Genomic DNA, 17,548 nt, shown 5'->3' on the forward strand with positions numbered 1-17,548 from the left:
CATTATACACAGCAACAACAAGATTACACGATCAATTCTGATGGATGAGACTCTCTTCAACAATGAGGTGATTCAGGCCAGTTCCAATGATCTTATGATAGAGCCATCTACACTCAGAGAGAGACTGTGGGAACTGAATGTGGATCACAACACAGTATTTTCACTTCTTTGTTGTTTTTTGCTTGCTTTTTGATAGGATTTTTCTTGTTCACTCTATGATAAATGTGGAAATATATATAAAAGAATCACACATGTTTAACATATATTGGATTACTTGCTGTCTAAGGGAAGGGGTGAGGGAAGGTTGGGAGAAATAATTTGGAACACAAGGCTTTGCAGGAATGAATGTTGAAAACTATCTATGCATATATTTTGAAAATAAAAAGCTAAAAAAAGGATCTCTGTAGGTCAAAAGCCATCTGTAATTTCGAAAAATTCTGGCAAGTTGTTTGAGCATCAGAAGCGGGGGTGAAGTGATTCATTCAAGGTTATACAGCTAATTAGTTTACAGACTAGAATCCAGTGTATTGCTCTATTTGGTAAACCATACTCCACCTCAGGTACTGGGGAACCAAAGACAAAGAGCAATAAATACTTTCTGTCCTTAAGGAGTTTACATTTTAGTAGAGGAATATAAAAAGTAAATAGATAAGTAACTATAAAATAATGTGAGGAGGAAGAAAACCCCCAAACTGAGGAGATCAGGGAAGACTTCTCAGAGGAGGTGGCACTTGAGCTGAGTCTTGGAAGAAAAGAAGGATTTTAGGATGTGGAAGAGATAGGAGTTAAAACTCCTGTGTTCTGGGGAGCACAGGTAAGCCAGCTAGATAGAATACTGAGCAGTTTAAATCCTGAGAGAAAGCCAGTGGAGGTAACCCAGAGCCATGTTCTGGAAGATTTTTAAAATATCAAACACAATAGTTTATAGTTTCTTCTAGACTCAATAGGGAGTCATTGACAATTCTTGAGCAGAGAAGTAATGTTGTGACTCCACGCTCCTTCCTCAATCTTTACATTCTTATTGGGGTAGAGAGAGAGGAGAAAAAGGTGATTTCTTGGAATCTTTGCCATATATACATGATTGCTAGAACATCTCAACAACTGGTCTCTTTTTAAAGACCTCTATTGAGGGGATGCTCACTACCTCTTTGGACAGCTCATTCCATTTTGGATTAGCACTAATTACTAGGAAGCATTTCCTTAAATTGAATCTGATCTACCTCTTGATAACTAACACTCAGCCTTTCTTCTTTACTCTTTCCTTTGGGGCCATATAAAATAGACCTATTCCCTCTCCCACACACGATATCCCTTCAAAAGCCTGAATATAACTGTTATGTCTCCCCTAAGGCTTCTCTCACCCAAATATTCCTGGCTTCCTCTTTTTGAAAATGAGGAAACTGAGATTCATTCTGAGGAAGTTCCTTCTCTATGGACACACAGTAGGATGCTTCTGACTCTACTGGAGTCAGTCCCTGGAGTCCCCTCAAATCTCATTCAACTTTTGCAGAAAAACCCTGAGTTGTTCACTTCTTCTCTAAAAGCTGGTACCTTAGGTGGTACATGAATATTTCAGGTTTGGGGAGAATCCGGCAGCATTCTCTGCTCAGGATGATACGCTGTCATACATGAAATTTAAGGTCTTGTGTTGACCCCTTCCAGAGAACCATCCAAGTTGCTAATAAACACTGCATTTGTTGCCGTTGTGTAACAGCAGCAACAACAAAAATTACCCATTACCTAGCGTCTGTTTTGGAGGAATGTGACCCAATCCTTTTCCAGTTTCTTTGCTCCGGGGTCTTATCCAGGATTCTTCACTCAGAACCACTGATTTTCTAGCCTTGGAAGCCATAAGAGCTTTTAATAAAAATCAGAATATTTCCTCCCTTTCCTTCTCAAATGAGGTATTCTGTATAAAGCACTGTTCTGATCTTATGTTAGCTATTTATTATTATTGTTATTGTTGTTTTCATTTTCCTTCTTGGGGATCATGGGTTGATGGGCTTAATGCTGGAAACTCCAAATCGCTTACTTACAGATGAGGAAATGGGGACCCAGAGAACTTAGAACCAAATTATCCTACATTTATAGCTTAAAGGGACCTCAGGAAATGCAGTCCAACTCTTCCATTTGATAGGTTTAGAAACTGAAGAGATGCTTCAAGGTCACATAGATAACCAGAGGCAGGATTTGAATCCAGGATTCATGGCCTAGCTTTGTGAGGCAGAGGTGAGATGCTTTCCTTTCTTGGTCCAATCATCCTGAAATTCAAGCAATTGGTACCTCAGAGATTAGTGCCAAGCTCTCCCAGTGCCTACTGCAGTAGTGCCTGGCATTAATAAAGGCAAAAAGCCTCTTTCTTCTGGCCTGGCCCTCCCCTATTCCTTTATTTCCAGATTCCTTCTCTACATCTTTCCGCTGGACTTGGCCCAGAAGTGTCCAAGACTTACAGCTGTGCCCCAGGTCTCACCGTTCCCTTCAGAGAGCAATAAAACCTTGTTAATCCATTATCTGTTTAAAATAAAGCATAATTTGGAACAGCTGCTGTCCCCAAGAAAATTGGTGCCTTTTTGTTCTCTGAGAGAGAAAAAACCGTGAGAAAATCCAGAACTCGTTAATTCAATTTCTGTGGAAGTGGGGTTTTATTTTTATTTTTATTTTTTTGGATAGAGAGTGGAGAGTGAGCTGTAGAGGATGAGAACTGGGGGTAAATTATTCAACCTTTATTATTTATAGGCAACAGGATATGATGGTAGACTGAGTGATGGATTGGGTGCCAGGTAAACCTGAATTCAGATCCCATCTTTGACATCTGCTAAGTATGTGACCTTGAACAAATGACTTCTCTTTGAACCTGAGACTTATCTGATGTTAACTATACATTGCTCACTGATTGATTGCTCATAAAGATGAATGCATTTCATAGTATCATGAATTTTGTGCTAAAAGGGATTTTAGAGGCCATCTGGTTTAACCCATTCATTTTAAGAAAAGGAAGCTGAGTCCCAGAGAAGTAAAATTATTTTCCCTTGATTATCCCAATAATAATTTAAAGCCAGGAGGGTGTATAGAAGTCATCTAATCCAACTTCTTCATGGTATACAGCAAATTTGCAAAATTCAGTTATGTCTATTACCTCATTTGATGCTTAGGACAACCTTCCCTCTCTCCCTCCCTCCCTCCCTCCCTCCTTCCTACCCTCCTTTCCTTTCATTTTCCTTCCTTCCTTCCTTCCTTCCTTCCTTCCTTCCTTCCTTCCTTCCTTCCTTCCTTCCTTCCTTCCTTCCTTCCTTCCTTCCTTCCTTCCTTCTCTCCCTGTCTGTCTTTCATTTTACACATGAGGAAACTGAGGTCCAAAGAGGCCAAGAGAAGGACCACATATCTATCTAGTGAGGGACAGAGGCAGGAAAGTAAGACTTCCTTACTCCGTACTCAAATTATTTCCACTTGTAATCACCCCCATGATACCTTTCCTGGATGACCAATTCTATACTGATGAGATCACAAGCTTCAAAAAGCATGACTTCTTGCTCTTCTTTTGCATTTAGTCCTGTTTAAAGCCTATTTGTATACTTATTATTCTACAAGTTAGTTGCCTGTTACCTTGGGAAGAGACCCCTTGGGGTAGGGGCACTGGCCAATGTATGTTGAGTTGAAGAAAGGGCCCTCTTTCTGTTTCTCCAGTTTATATGGCCTTTTGTAAGATAGAACTTTAAGTAATGTTTCCAATTATGAGAGCCACCTTGTGAGAGGAATGCCCATCAAATTTCCAAGTTCTAAGGGAGGGAGCCCCCAGCTCTCGGAGCCTCTGTACCATCAGTCAGCCATCTGCCCTTTTTCATATGATGTTCATTGACCAACTGCCAATGTCTCTTAGCAGGAGCTTCCTAATAAGATTGCCTGTTTCTTGAGGGAATTTGTTTTTCTTAATAGCAAAATTAATAACTCCAAATGTTAATTTTAAATGCTGCTGGAAAAGAATGAGGCTGTGCCAGTTTCAATCCGAAGATCGCAAGGGGCAGATTCTGACTGGGGAGGGAGAGGGCCTTAGATACAGAGTCATGAGCTGTCTCAAGACCACTGTGCATGGGACAGAGTCCTGAAATTTGGGACTAGCTGTTCCCTGTATGTGACATTCTATTTCTTCTCTCCTTGTCTTTGCATGGACTATACCCTTTGCCTGGAACACTTCTTTCCTTACTTCTACTTGGTCCATTCAGCTCAGGTACCATCTTCTAAATTTGTCTCCCACATATTGGAATGTGACCTCCTTGAAAAGGATTGCTTCCTTGTATGTGTATCCTCAGCTAGGTGCTGGTCCATATGTTCTCTTAATAAATGTTTTTCAAGCCCCCCAATAATTAGTGCCCTTGTCCCACCCCTGTCGCTTTATATTGACCCTGAGCAATGTAGCCTCTAGATAACTAAAAAAAAATATCACATCATGGGTATTCATCTTCATTTGTTTGGGGAAATTTTCTCACTGGGAAGTGCTTCCACTGAAAAAATCATAAGTCCACTTTAGAAACAAGACAAGTTTTTATGTCCCTATCTATTTCCATGTTGTCTCCCCAACTAGAATGTAAGGTCCTTGAGGGCAGGGATTGATTCATCAGTGTCTGGCTGAGAGTATCTTAAATACTTGTTGAATTTGACATCAGTGTGACCAAGCTGTAGAAAGTAGATGCAAAAAACCACTCCGTTTTGGAGCCAGAAAGGACAACAGGCTATCATTTAGGCCAGGGATTCTTTACCTTCTTTATGTAATGGACCTCTTGGACCCTTCTCAGAAGCATGGTTTTATTTGTTTTGTTTTGTTTTTTCATAATAACAATAGCTTTTAGTTTTTCAAAATACATGCAAAGATATTTTTCAACATTCACCTTTGCAAAACCTTGTGTTCCAAATTTTTCTCCCTCCCTTCTGCCCCCTCAGTCAGCAAGTATTCTAATATATGTGTACTTCTTCTAAACATATCTCCACAATTATCATGCATAAGAAAAATCAGATAAAAAAGGAAAAAAATGAGAAAGAAAAAAAAAACAAGCATGCAAACAACAACAAAAAAGATGAAAATACTATGTTGTGATCCACATTCAGTTCCCACAGTCATCTCTGGATGTAGATGGCTCTTTCCATCACACATCTATTGGAACTTCCCTGAATTACTTCATTGTTGAAAAGAGCCACGTCCATCAGAATTGATCCTCACATAATCTTATTGTTGCTGTGTACAATGTTCTCTTGGTTCTGTTCACTTCACTTAGCATCAGTTCCTATAAATCTCCCTAGGCTTTTCTGAAATCATCCTGTTGATCATTTCTTACAGAACAATAATATTCCATAGCATATACCGTAACTTGTTCAACCATTCTCCAATTGATGGGCATCCGCTCAGTTTCTAGTTTCTCACCACTACAAAAAGGGCTGCCACAAATATTTTTGTACCCATGGGTACTTTTCCCTTTTTGATGATCTCTTAGGGATCTTAGGATCACTGCTTGATCAAACTGCTTGTATGCACAGTTTGATAACTCTTTGAGCATAGTTCCAAATTGCTCTCCAGAATGGTTGAATCAGTTCACAGTTCCACCAATGATACATTAATGTCCCAATTTTCCCACATCCCCTCCAACATATGTCATTATCTTTTCCTGTCATCTCAGCTAATTTGAGAGGTGGGAAGTAGTACCTCAGACTTGCCTTAATTTACATTTCTCTAACCAATAATGATTTAGAGCATATTTTCATATGACTAGAAATGGCTTTAATTTCTTCATATAAAACTTGTTCATATCTTTGATCATTTATCAATTGGAGAATGGCTTGTATTCTTATAAATTTGAGTTAATTCTCTATATATTTTAGAAATGAAGCCTATAGCAGAAATCTTGGATGTAAAATTTTTTCCAGTTTTCTGTTTTCCTTCTCATCTTGGCTACATTGGTTTTGTTTGTACAAAACCTTTTTAATTTAATATAATCAAAATTTTCCATTTTGCCTTTCTAATCTTCTCCAGTTCTTCTTTGGCCATAAATTTCTTCTTTCTTCACAGATCTGATAGGTGACTATCTCTATTCTCCCAATTTGCTTACAATATTATCCTTTATGACTAAATCATGAACCCATGATCAGTGCCTACTTTCTGTCATATTATTTTCCAGTTTTCTCAGCAATTTTTGCCAAATAGTGAGTTATTATCCCAGAAGCTGGGTCTTTGGGTTTATCAAACACTGGATTTCTATAGTCATCGATGATTGTGCCTGGTGAACCTAACCTATTCCACTGATCCACTAGTCTATTTCTTAGCCATTACCAAATGGTTTTAATGACCACTAAGAAGCATGTTTTTAAATGTATGAGGTAAAATATGTAAAATTACAAAGGAAATGAATCCTATTGAAATATAACTATTCAAATATTTTTTAAAAACTAGTTTATGGACCCCCGATTAAGAAGGCCTAACGTTGCATGATATTATGTGACTATTTATCATTTATTATTTCTTTTTTTTCAGAGTAAAAGTCACTGTTAATATTTTAAATTCACTTGAGATAACCTGATTCTTGGTTCTCTTTTAAAATATCGGTATGAATTATTTGATGGGATTAGGTCAAGCGATTAGGTTCACCTTCTTTTCCCAAGAAGATGAACAAGAGTAGATAAAAAAGATTAAAACAGGTACATTTCACTGGGGGAAGAAGGGAGGTACAAACTACTACTACTATTAATAACAACAACCATTCCAATAGTATTCAGAATAGTCAACAAAAAGAAAATTAAGATTGTAACTCATCCCAGGATCATTTCTTTCTGAACTCCACCAAATAAGAAATATCATAATAGGAGATTTATGTTCTTTATATCTAGGTCTCTCTCTCTATATCTATATTTAAATCTATACATCTATGTATAAATCTATACATCTATCTATGTTTCAATCTATACATCTATATACAATCTATACATACATATACATTTATACATATATACACACACACATAGAGTAGCAGGATGTTATCTCCATCATTCTCTGCCACTGAAGTTGTTTGAAAGCTACTTCCAGGCAGCCTGCAGAAGATGAGTGGACATTTCCAATGCTTTTATTCAATTACAAAAAAGCAGTCATTTTATTCACTTGAATAGCCTACTTAGATTGTTAATGATAAAATAACAATAGTAAGATGGTGACATCCAGGGCCTTTTTCTATCTGAAATCCAACAACCAAAAGGAACATGAATAAGACATAATCCTTGTAACATTCTGGATTGGGGAAAGGAAAAGAAAGGTCTCCATTGGAGCACCACCCAGGAAAAGGGAATTGTGATAGTTCAGGCCCATTAGCCCAACATCCTCATTTATAGCCAAAGAGTTTCATAAATCAGTGATTTCGAGGTGGAAGGGCTCTAAGAGACCATCTTGTCCATTCCTAAACAGAAATTCCATCTACTCAGTCTTTAACAAATGGTCATCCATCTTCTGCTCAAAGACCTTTAAAGAGAGGGAATCAACTCTTTTGAGGGCACAAGGCATCATTACACTTTGGGATGGCTCTGAGTATTAGTAAGTTTTCTCCAGAATATCAAGCCTTGTACTTCTGCTTTCTGTAACTTCAGTGCAGACCCAGGTGGAAAAGGAGGCAGTCATTGGGCTCAGCTGTTGGTCAAGGACAGGCTTTTTCTCAGAATGGGTCTCGTCAAACCTTAACTGACATGTCAGCCAAAAAAGAAAAAGAAAATTAAGATCAAAAGAAGAAAAAAATCAAAAAAAGGAACAAAATCTCCTCAGAATGTTTCCTGGATTTGCCAACCATCTGCTCCAGCCTCCTGTCCCTTTCTAGTCCTGGCCCCCAGCAGAGAGTTTCGAAGCAGCCCTTCATGCTTCCTTTGGGCACTGTATCATGGAATCACAGACTGTCAGAGCTAGAAGGCTCCGTAGAGGGACTGTAATGCTTCCATTTCTTGCTTTCAAGCTGCCTCTGAGGGTTTCTTCACTCCCAGACCAGGCAAATTTCAGTGGTAAGAGACTGTGGCCTAAATGAATTAGCAGCGATTAGGACAAAGCCTACTGATGCAAATTAAAGAGAAGTTCAGAGGCTAATAGTTTCCAGGCTATGATTCCATGGTCTATCTCCTCATTTTACAGCGAAGAAAATATAGGTCCAGGAAATAAATGATAGGGTCACAAGATCATAGATCTAAAGCTACAAGAGACTCCAGAAACCATCCAGTCTAATCTCATTCTATGATGAGGAGATGAGGAGAATGGGATTTAGGGAACATAGTGCAGAGCAAAGAGTTTGGGATTAGGGGCCAGACAGTCTCTTCCTGACTCTCTCTTCCTATTCTATGATCTTGACCAAGTCACTGACTGGTTCCCATGCTTTCCCGGTGATGTTCCCTGCTCTTATATCCCAGCTAGGACCTTGAGGTTCTCTCTTTTAATGGCTCTCACTAAAACACACTTAGGCTTTGAATCCTACCTCTGCTTTTTTTTAGGGGCATGGTCTCGGTTTCCTTATCCACAAATTAAGTGGTTGTACTAGTTATACTGAAGCAACCAAGTAAAGTAGAAAGATTTAAGGATTTTTAGAGAGAGCACCTGGCTCTGCTACTTTGTTGCTTCCTTTTTGCTACTAGTAGCTTTCTGCTACTATCTTGAGGAAAGCTTTTTTTTTTTCCCTCTGGGACTCAGTTTCTTCATCTGTAAAATGAGGACATTGACTTATATGGCCTCTAAGGGTTCTTCCTAGTTCAAAATCCCATGATCAATCCAAGCAAAGAGCATTTCTTAAGCACCTACTAAGATACCAGGTACTGTGCTAATTCCTAGAGATAAAGTACAAAGAATAAAACAATCCCTACTCAAGAAATTCATATTCTAATGGAAGAGACAAGTAAATATAGAAGTACATACAGCTTAAACATAAATTTAACAAATCCAAATAAACATAAGGTGGGTAAAGCTAGGGAGGGAGGGTACCAGGAGGTATAGGGAGATTGAAAGGATGGTGATACTTTCAACAGAAATGGGGAAGTTTGGAAGTAGGGAGAGTTTACAGGAGGGACATAATGATCATGACCACAGAACTGACTCTAAATCACTTGGGAAGATAACCCTGGTTCATGATCCCGCATCCAGGCAGAAGAAGAAACGCAGACACAATGAGATGAGGTTAAGTGACTTGTCTAAGGCCACATGGCTAAAGTTTCCTGTAACTGCAACATTAAAGTTTCCCTACTGTATCTCCGCTACCTCCCTCGTTTTATATGGATTTTTTTTCCGGAGCCCATGTTGTTTCCTCATAGGTTTGATATAAACTCCTCAAGGACAGGGATTATCTTAATTTTTATCTTGTATTCACAGTGCCTAGCACATAGGAGGTATTCAATAAATGGTGTTTGAAACTTGGCCCCAAAGAAGAGATAAGAAACTAAATCCCAAACTCCCTCTGCAAAGATAGAGCACTGCCTATAATATTACATTTGGTTGATGGTTTGGTTAGTTTTGTTGAATTATCTTTTTTCTCGTTTTTTATTCTTTATTTTAAGGCATCTCTGGAAAAGTAAGAAGGGAGAAATACATTGGGAACTATAGGAATAGGGAGGAAACAAGTGATTTCAGTGATATTAAAAAAAACTTAGATGAGGGAACTCTCACCACGGATACAGATTAGCACCTTCTTGCCAATGTACGGTACATGGGTAACTAAGAAACCATTTTTCCAGAATCAAACAGCCAGTATTTGTCAGAGGCAGGGTCTAAACTCAGGCCTTGCTGTCTCTGAAGCTAGCTTATTGCCTACTTCATTATCCTTGTGGTGTAAAAACAAAAGCAACCAATTTTTATGAAAGAAAAAAATACTTGTCATTTCAGAGATACCAATAGAACACACATTTATTTATTGGTTATCCCTGGTTCTCACACATAACCAGTCCACATCAGAATATAGACTTTTTAAGGGAAGGACCCATATTTTTTCCCCTTTTTTATATCCTCAGTATTTATTACAATATCCCAAACATACTAAATACTTGATATGTGCTTGTTCACACACACACACACACACACACACACACACACACACACACACACACACACACACACCAGTGCTTGATAGATGAATTGTTCTTGTTTTTGTTGTTATTGAATTGTGTTCCAACTCATCATGACCCCATTTGGGGTTTTCTTGACAAAGATATTGGAGTGATTTGTCATTTTCTTCTCCAGCTCATTTTTGTAGATAAGGAAACTGAGATAAATAGAATTCAGTGACTTGCCCAGGATTACAGGTAGTAGGTGTTTCAAGCCAGAATTGAACTCACAAAAGGGAGTTTTTCTGCTTCCAAGCCCAGTACTCTATCCACCACACCACCTAGATGGATAAACAATAATAAATGGGTGATGAAACAATACTGCATGGATTACAAAAACAAAATGCTTGTGAGGTCCAAAAAGCAGCATTTTTATCAGCAGGAGAAGTCAAAGCAGTTTTTCTGGAGGAGGTAGCATTTGAATTGGGTTTTCAAGGATGAGTAGGAATTCAGCTGGCAAAGGGCCAAAGCAGGTTGCATTCAGAGTCAGTCTTGTGTTTTTATTGATGGTGATACTGTTTTGTCCAATGGGGAGGGTTGTATATTTGTGTCTGAAATACTCACAGCCTCTTGCTCTATTGACACACCATGTTAATTTGTGATCCATCCTGGCTAAATACTAATAAATAAACAAATTCTTAAAAAAAAAAAAAAAAAAAAAAAAAAAAAAAAAAGGAAAAACCCACTCTCCTCAGAGTTATGAACATTGATCTATCTTTTGCCTCATTCATCCCGCAGCGCCTGGCAAAATGCCATCTGGCTTGGTTGGAAAACAGCCTTCAAAATATTTCCTCTTTTCCTTCCTCTCAGAGTAAACAACTGGATTCATTTTTATCATGTCCTTAACATGAGATTTCCCAATTAATCATAGGAAAGACCCGAGGATGTTGCCAGCTCGTTTGAGGCTGAATCCATAAAGGAAAAACAAGTGAGGAGTCTATTCTGTCCTTTGGTGTCATTTCTCTGCCTCAGTGAGCTGGAGAATGAGGCATCTCAGATAATGGGGAAGAGGAATACCTATATCTTAATCACTCATTCATTAATTCATTTGTTTATTCGTTTGTCTACAGACACAGATTTGAATACAGAACCTTTTGCTAGGTTCTGGGGAAGATGGGCTGGTCTCTTGTCTCTCAGCCCTTTGCTGCTAGGATGGTTTCATTACAGAAATAAAATAAGGAAGATTTAAAAATTTAAATCTGGGAGGGATTAACTGAAATGCCCGCATTTGACTGCAGAGAAAACTAAAGATTCTTGGGCTCATCCCTCTAAAGCTGGATGGGGAAATTGAGGCACAGGGAATTTGAGTGGCTTGCTTGGAGTCACATACCAGAAAAGTGTCTGAACCCAGATCATTCTTATTACAAGTCCGGGGAATCTAATCACCAGATTGCACTGTCTCTGTAAGCCCCAGAGAAGGGAGATGTTTTGCCCAAATGAAGTGAAAGTTGAATTTAGGTTTTCATTTCCAAACATACTGCTTCACTCTGTACCCTCAGATATCATTCAGATTGTGGGCAGAGGGAAAATAGGGGATTTTGAAACTTTCCAAAGCAAATATCAGTTTTAAAGAATAATTTGACCTAAAAATACATATATAAGCAGACAGATAAATAGATAAGTGAATAAAGAAATAAACAAATAGCAGCTAGGTGGTGCATTGGATAGAACACTAGGCTTGGAATCAGGAAAACTCATTTTTCTGAACTCAAAACCAGCCTCAGACACTTACTAGCTATATGACTAGCAAGTCATCTGAGCCTCAGTTTCCTGATTTGTAAACTGAGGAGGTAGACTAGATGTTCCTTGATTAGCTGTCCCCCCCCCCCCCGCCCCAGCTTTAGCATTCTGTGGTTCTGTCTCCAGTAAGAAAAACATGTTCAAGGCTTTATATGAGGTTGTTTTTTTCTTTTTTAAGTTTGCCTAAAAACCCACCAGATTATATTCTCCTTTAACATAAGGATCTAATTCTTTTCTCTTTTGGCAATGGGCTGTGGAGGAGGGCTTAACAAGAAATAGCAATAATAAAATAAACATTTCAGGGATGCTTTTGCGTTATGTATATAATACAGGTTTGTGAGAAAGGGGAAAGTTTGGTCCATGCTTGGGAACTCTTCAAATGAGGGTTCAACTTGCCAACATTGTCATGGTAAATGCTGTCTAGGGGGCACTGAAATCTTAAGTTATTTGCCCAAGATCATACCTCTAGTATCTATCAGGGCCAGAATTTTTACCCAGATCTACTTAACTTCGGAATTCCACTTGGAATCCATCTTCCACATTGGCTGCTATGACAGAGGGTTAGCCCCATTTTGCAGATGACAAAACTGAGCACCAGAAGGAAACCAATTTACCAGTATTTGTCAAAGGCAGGATTTGAATCCTAGTACTTTCTGACTCTTAAGGCCAGCCTTAAGAGATCAAATGTGTATATGCCCATTTTAGAGATAAGGAAAATTCAAGATAAAAGGGAAATTTACTTTCCCCTGATAATAAGGCAGGATTCAAATTGGACTTCACTTTCCAAGAGTCGATGTTGAAAAATTACCCATGCATATGTTTTGTAAATAAGAAGCTTTAATTGAAAAAAAAATTAATTCTGGTCCATTAACCATCCTCCACTTTCTTAAGGAATCCGGGAATCTTTGGTGAAGGCTCCAAGGCTAAAACTCAGAGAATATGCCCCTGATGGTAGATTTCGAAGGCGTCTCCCAGGGCTCCACGGAAGGGAGGCTAAGCTCAGGAGACCCAAGTTTGGGAGACAAAAGGGAGTCGTTATCAGAACATTTCTGACTCAGGCAAACTTCAGCCTCCCCATGGGGCTTCAGATGCAGGCTCTGAAACCAACATTATCACCCTATAAAAGTCCACCCCCTGCACAAATAGCTCCTTTCTCTCTGCTGAATGAATGAGGGTAGTTTCTCTCAATTTATGGGGCGATGCCAGTTGGAGCCTCAGATGCTAGAGCAGCAGCCACTGAGCGGGCCTTGTCTGGGCTCCTGTTCAGGGGGGCAGAGGGCTCTCCTTTTACCCCAGTGGGTACTGAAGGGTTGTCCTGTGGGACAATCTCTTATTGTTCTTTGTGAACCAACCAGTGCCCCCTTCGCACCTCTCCTCCCAAATGAGGAAATGGACCACCCCACTGGGTTATTCTTTGCCTTTTGAGGTCGTGGCACTAACAGGGAACCCCCCAGCTAGCTTTGCTTGGGATTTCCTGCCAGGAGGGGAAGATAAATCCTTCCTTGTAAAACAGCCTGCCCACTGTGCTCGAGGAGGCGATCCTGGGCCAACCTTTGGCCAGGTTGTAATCAGAGTCCTCTGAGGGAAACCAGCAGGTGTGGTTCTGGTGCTGGTTCTGGAGTGAAACTGCCCAGGTGGAGCTCCTCTCCCCCGTACTTAGAATGCACTCCTTCCTCGAGTCTCTGTGACATCTTGAGTTCAGCTCGCCTTTTATGATCTCCACTTGGATAGATCCTGAACCCAGAATCAGGAAGGCCCGAGTTCAAAATCCTGCCCCAGGCAGCTGGGCAAGGCCATTGATCTGTCTGCCTCAGTTTCTTCATCTGTCAAATGAGGATAACTACCCCTACTTCTTAAGCTATTAGTAACCTTAAAGTCTATGCCAATAAGTGCTGTTTTCTTTTATTTAGTCTTATTTTTATTTATTTTCTTTTTGATTTATTATTATCAAAAGCTTAGATGCCTTTTAGTCCAAGTACCTCATTTTACAGCCAAGGAAACCCAGGGAAATCAAGGGACTTTTTCCAAGATCATCCCAGTGTCAGTGTCCAGGTTCTCCCCATTGTTCTTTCCTGCCTCCCTTATAGGTGACCCTGTATTCAAGGAACACGGGCAGTCCATAAATGTTTGATGTCTGGCAGTGTGCCCAGCTTCATTACGGATCCAGGGAGAGGACCAGTTAATGCTTAGCATGTTGATGATTTTTCTCTTCATTAAGCACAGCCAGAGGCAAGGGGTCACTCCAAAACCCATACAAACACACATGTAAATAAGCATCAACCTTGGATTGGAGGGAGCAAGCACAGCATGATTCAGGAGAGGTTGGAAATGAGCAGCTCACCCCAGGCTCGGTCAGTACCCAATCTTCCCTAAAGGTCAATAAGCTGCATTTTCCCTTGTTAATCAGAGAAAAATAAATGCCTTTGGGGTCCATCATCTTGAGTTCCTCTTTGCAGAAGTGGGAGGAATAAGAGAAAAGGCATATTGAGTTTAAAATCAGCAATCTTGGGTTCAAAAAATTAAAACATTTAATTTAAAAAATTTTAAATAAAAAAGGAGTCGGGGTTCAAATTTTAACCTCTGGTCCTGAGATTTCTCATCTATGGCACTGAACGGATGGAATAAATGATTTTCCAAGGTCCTTCTCAGCTCTACAGATCTAGGATCACAGATCTGGAGCCAGAAGAGACCTGAGAAATCTTTTGTTTTCCTAATGAGGAAACCGAGACCCCAGAAATATGAAGTGACTTCCACCAATCACAGAGGAGGTATCAGAGTTGTGATGTGAACCCAAGTTCAAATCTAGCCTCAGAGACTTAATAGCCATGTGATTCTGGGCATATCACTTCACCCTGTGTGCCTCAGTTCCCTTATCTGTGAGATGGGTTGGGGGAAGAAATGGCAAATCGTTTTCAGTATTTTTGTCATGAAAACCCTAAATGGGTTTATGAAGAGTCAGGCAAGACCGCAGCAGCTCATTAACAGTTCTATGACAGTATAGATTCTTTCTTGTTCACAAAGTAAAGTATCTATGGGGTAGGACAGTGGGACAAAGACTAGATTTAGAATCAGAGGACATAAGTTTGAAGCCCAGCTCTTCCTTATTACCAGCCCACTCCTCTTATGTGACCCTGGATAAATCAAATGATGATTCTAGCCTGAATTTTTCTCATCTGGAAAATGGGGTGATATAATTATAGCATGTTGCAGGGTGAAGGGGGTGTGGGCTGAATACTATGTTGGGGGACTGAGAATACAAATTCTAAATTTATAATTATATATTAGGCAAGCAAGCAACAAGTATTTATGAAGCACCTACTGTGTGCCAGGTGCTACATTAGGGACTAAAAATACAAATTCTAAATTTATATATGAAATCATAAATATTACGTCATATGTATCCAAAAGTCAAAAATCATTTTTATACTAATAGCTTTTTATTTTTCAAAATATATGCAAAGATAATTTTTTATCATTCACCCTCACAAAACTTTGTGTTCCAAATTTTTCTGCCTCCCTCCCCTAGACAGCAAGTAATCCAGTATAGGGTAAACATGTGCGATTCTTCTAAACATATTTCTACATTTATCATTCTGCACAAGAAAAATCAGATCAAAAGGGAAAAAATGAGAGAGAAAAACAAGCAAGCAAAGAAAACCAACAACAATAAGGTGAAAATACTATGTTGTGATCCACATTTAGTCCCCATAGTCCTCTCTCTGGATGCAGATGGCCCTCTCTATCACAAGTGCATTAGGATCTTGAATTACCTCATTTCAGCAGGCATTTATTAAAGCACCTACTGTGTGCCAGGTACTACATTACGGACAGGGGATACAAATTCAAAGATTGGCACAATCCCTAGGCTCCAGAAACTTGTATCTTAATGGAGGCAGTCCTTGACCTTCTTAAATTGTTCTGATAAGGAGATTTTCTGGACATCAAACCTAAACCATTCTCTTTGCAATTTACATGCCATCAGGGGCAACATGAACATAGCTAAGTATGGGCAGAATAAGCACAAGGTAGCTTAGAAAGAAGGCAAGACTTCATGGAGAAGGGTAGTTCTTTAACTGAGCCTTGATGGAACCAATGGCAGAGGTAAGGGGGGAGTGCTTTCCAGGCAAAGGTCTGGAGATGGTAGATGGAGTACTGTGATTAAAGACTCCCGTAAAAGCCTTTAAAAGGGCTTATTCCTCATTGTTAGTAGTAAACCCTCTCCCTCCCACCAGCCTGAATTTTGGGGACCCCATTATTCTTGCAGTTCAGCAGCTCAACCCCTGTGTTTATTTTGTAAGTCAATAAACCTGCTGCCATTTTTACATTACCTTCAGGGTCCCTCCTACCCCCATTTTCCCACTGGTTCCTTCTCCCACAACAAGCCTGCATTGTGCCCCCAAAGTCATTAACACAAATCTGAGCCTTCCTGCTGCTAATTGGAGGGGCAAAGGGGACTGACCTCAGAGTGGGACAGGAGGCTATTTATGGAAAAATTTAGACTTGATACTAGGAATTGTCCCCTAACACCCCTCAATACCAGCCTAAGGATGTGAGAATTGCCACCATTTTTCTTAAAGTGCTGTGGGTACCTCGTTTATTTTAAGCCTCTGAAAATGGAGATCTGGCCCATCAGCTTTCTGGAATGAGCCAGCAGGCTCTGGATTTGAGGATGGTGTGTGGAAATACCTGGGCAGCTTAGCCAAATGGTTTTCTAATTCCCAGGGCAGCTGTTCCTTGCCACATGGGACTGGCATCGATGTAAAGCCCAGCATCTTCCACAGACACCATACATCTTCTGCTTCCTTCCTGACCTTCTCTAAGGCTGGCTGTGGTTCTGGCGCCTTTGCCCAACATCCATTTCCTGGAGGAAAAGTGAAAATTAGTCGGGATCTCTCTAATCTCCAGAAACAGTTTCCCTCTGGCAGGTCCTTCTGGGGCTCTCCTCACCCCCAGATTGTGCTTTATCCCATCATAGGCCAGAGAAACTCGGAGACAGAGAGAGAGCACTGAATTTTACATTTATTTGATTTGATTTTAAATTTATTTTAGATCATCTCTTGATTCTGCTAATGATTATGTGAACTTGGGAAAAGAGGCTCACAGATCCAGACCTGGAAGTGACCTTGGAGGCCACTGGGTCCAATCTCCCTCCTTTTATAGAAGGGGAAATAAACCCCAAGGGGAGAATTGACTCCACAGGAGCTGAAATGGACCTCAAAGACCATATAGTCCAACCTCTTTCATTTACATGTGAACAAACAATGACCAAAGGGGGAGAGTAAGATGACCTGGGATCAAAATAAATGTCTATGGAGGATTTAGGATCCTAGAATCAGGAGGTCATTTGTGTCTTTTGAGGCAACTGAAGCAAAGGAGATGGAGTCATTTAAGAGGTAAATGGGATTCATATCCAGTACCTCTGACCCCAGATTCACTGTTCTGCCCGCTGTGTCCTTCTTAGACAAGCCACTTGGGATCCGAATCTCAGTTTTCTCACCTGTAAAATGAGAATCCTATCACCTCCCTCACAGGATTGTTGAGAAGACCTTGCTTTGTAAGCTATAAATGTTTAGAAGAGAATGGATCTGGAGCTGGAACGAATCCCCCGGGATCACCTATTCCAACCATTTTAAAGATGAACATTTTACATTTACATTTGTGTTTATATTCCTTCATTTTACAGATGAGCAAACGGGCCATAGAAGGGAAATAA

The 17,548-nt window shown here is 39.9% G+C and overlaps 1 protein-coding gene and 1 long non-coding RNA gene across 2 annotated transcripts in view; one reads left to right on the forward strand and one right to left on the reverse strand.

Annotated features, from left to right (window-relative positions):
• CHST11 (carbohydrate sulfotransferase 11) overlaps positions 1–17,548 on the forward strand; it is a 322,041-nt gene that overhangs the window by 265,376 nt on the left and 39,117 nt on the right.
• The window catches only part of LOC141544840 (uncharacterized), an 81,047-nt gene continuing 71,052 nt past the window's right edge, over positions 7,554–17,548 (reverse strand). Inside the window, exon 3 of the long non-coding RNA XR_012482820.1 lies at positions 7,554–7,708. This is a non-coding gene — a long non-coding RNA (uncharacterized LOC141544840). The remainder of the gene's footprint in view (positions 7,709–17,548) is intronic.

This window comes from Sminthopsis crassicaudata, chromosome 5 (genome assembly GCF_048593235.1).
Source record: "Sminthopsis crassicaudata isolate SCR6 chromosome 5, ASM4859323v1, whole genome shotgun sequence".
NCBI lineage: Eukaryota > Metazoa > Chordata > Mammalia > Dasyuromorphia > Dasyuridae > Sminthopsis > Sminthopsis crassicaudata.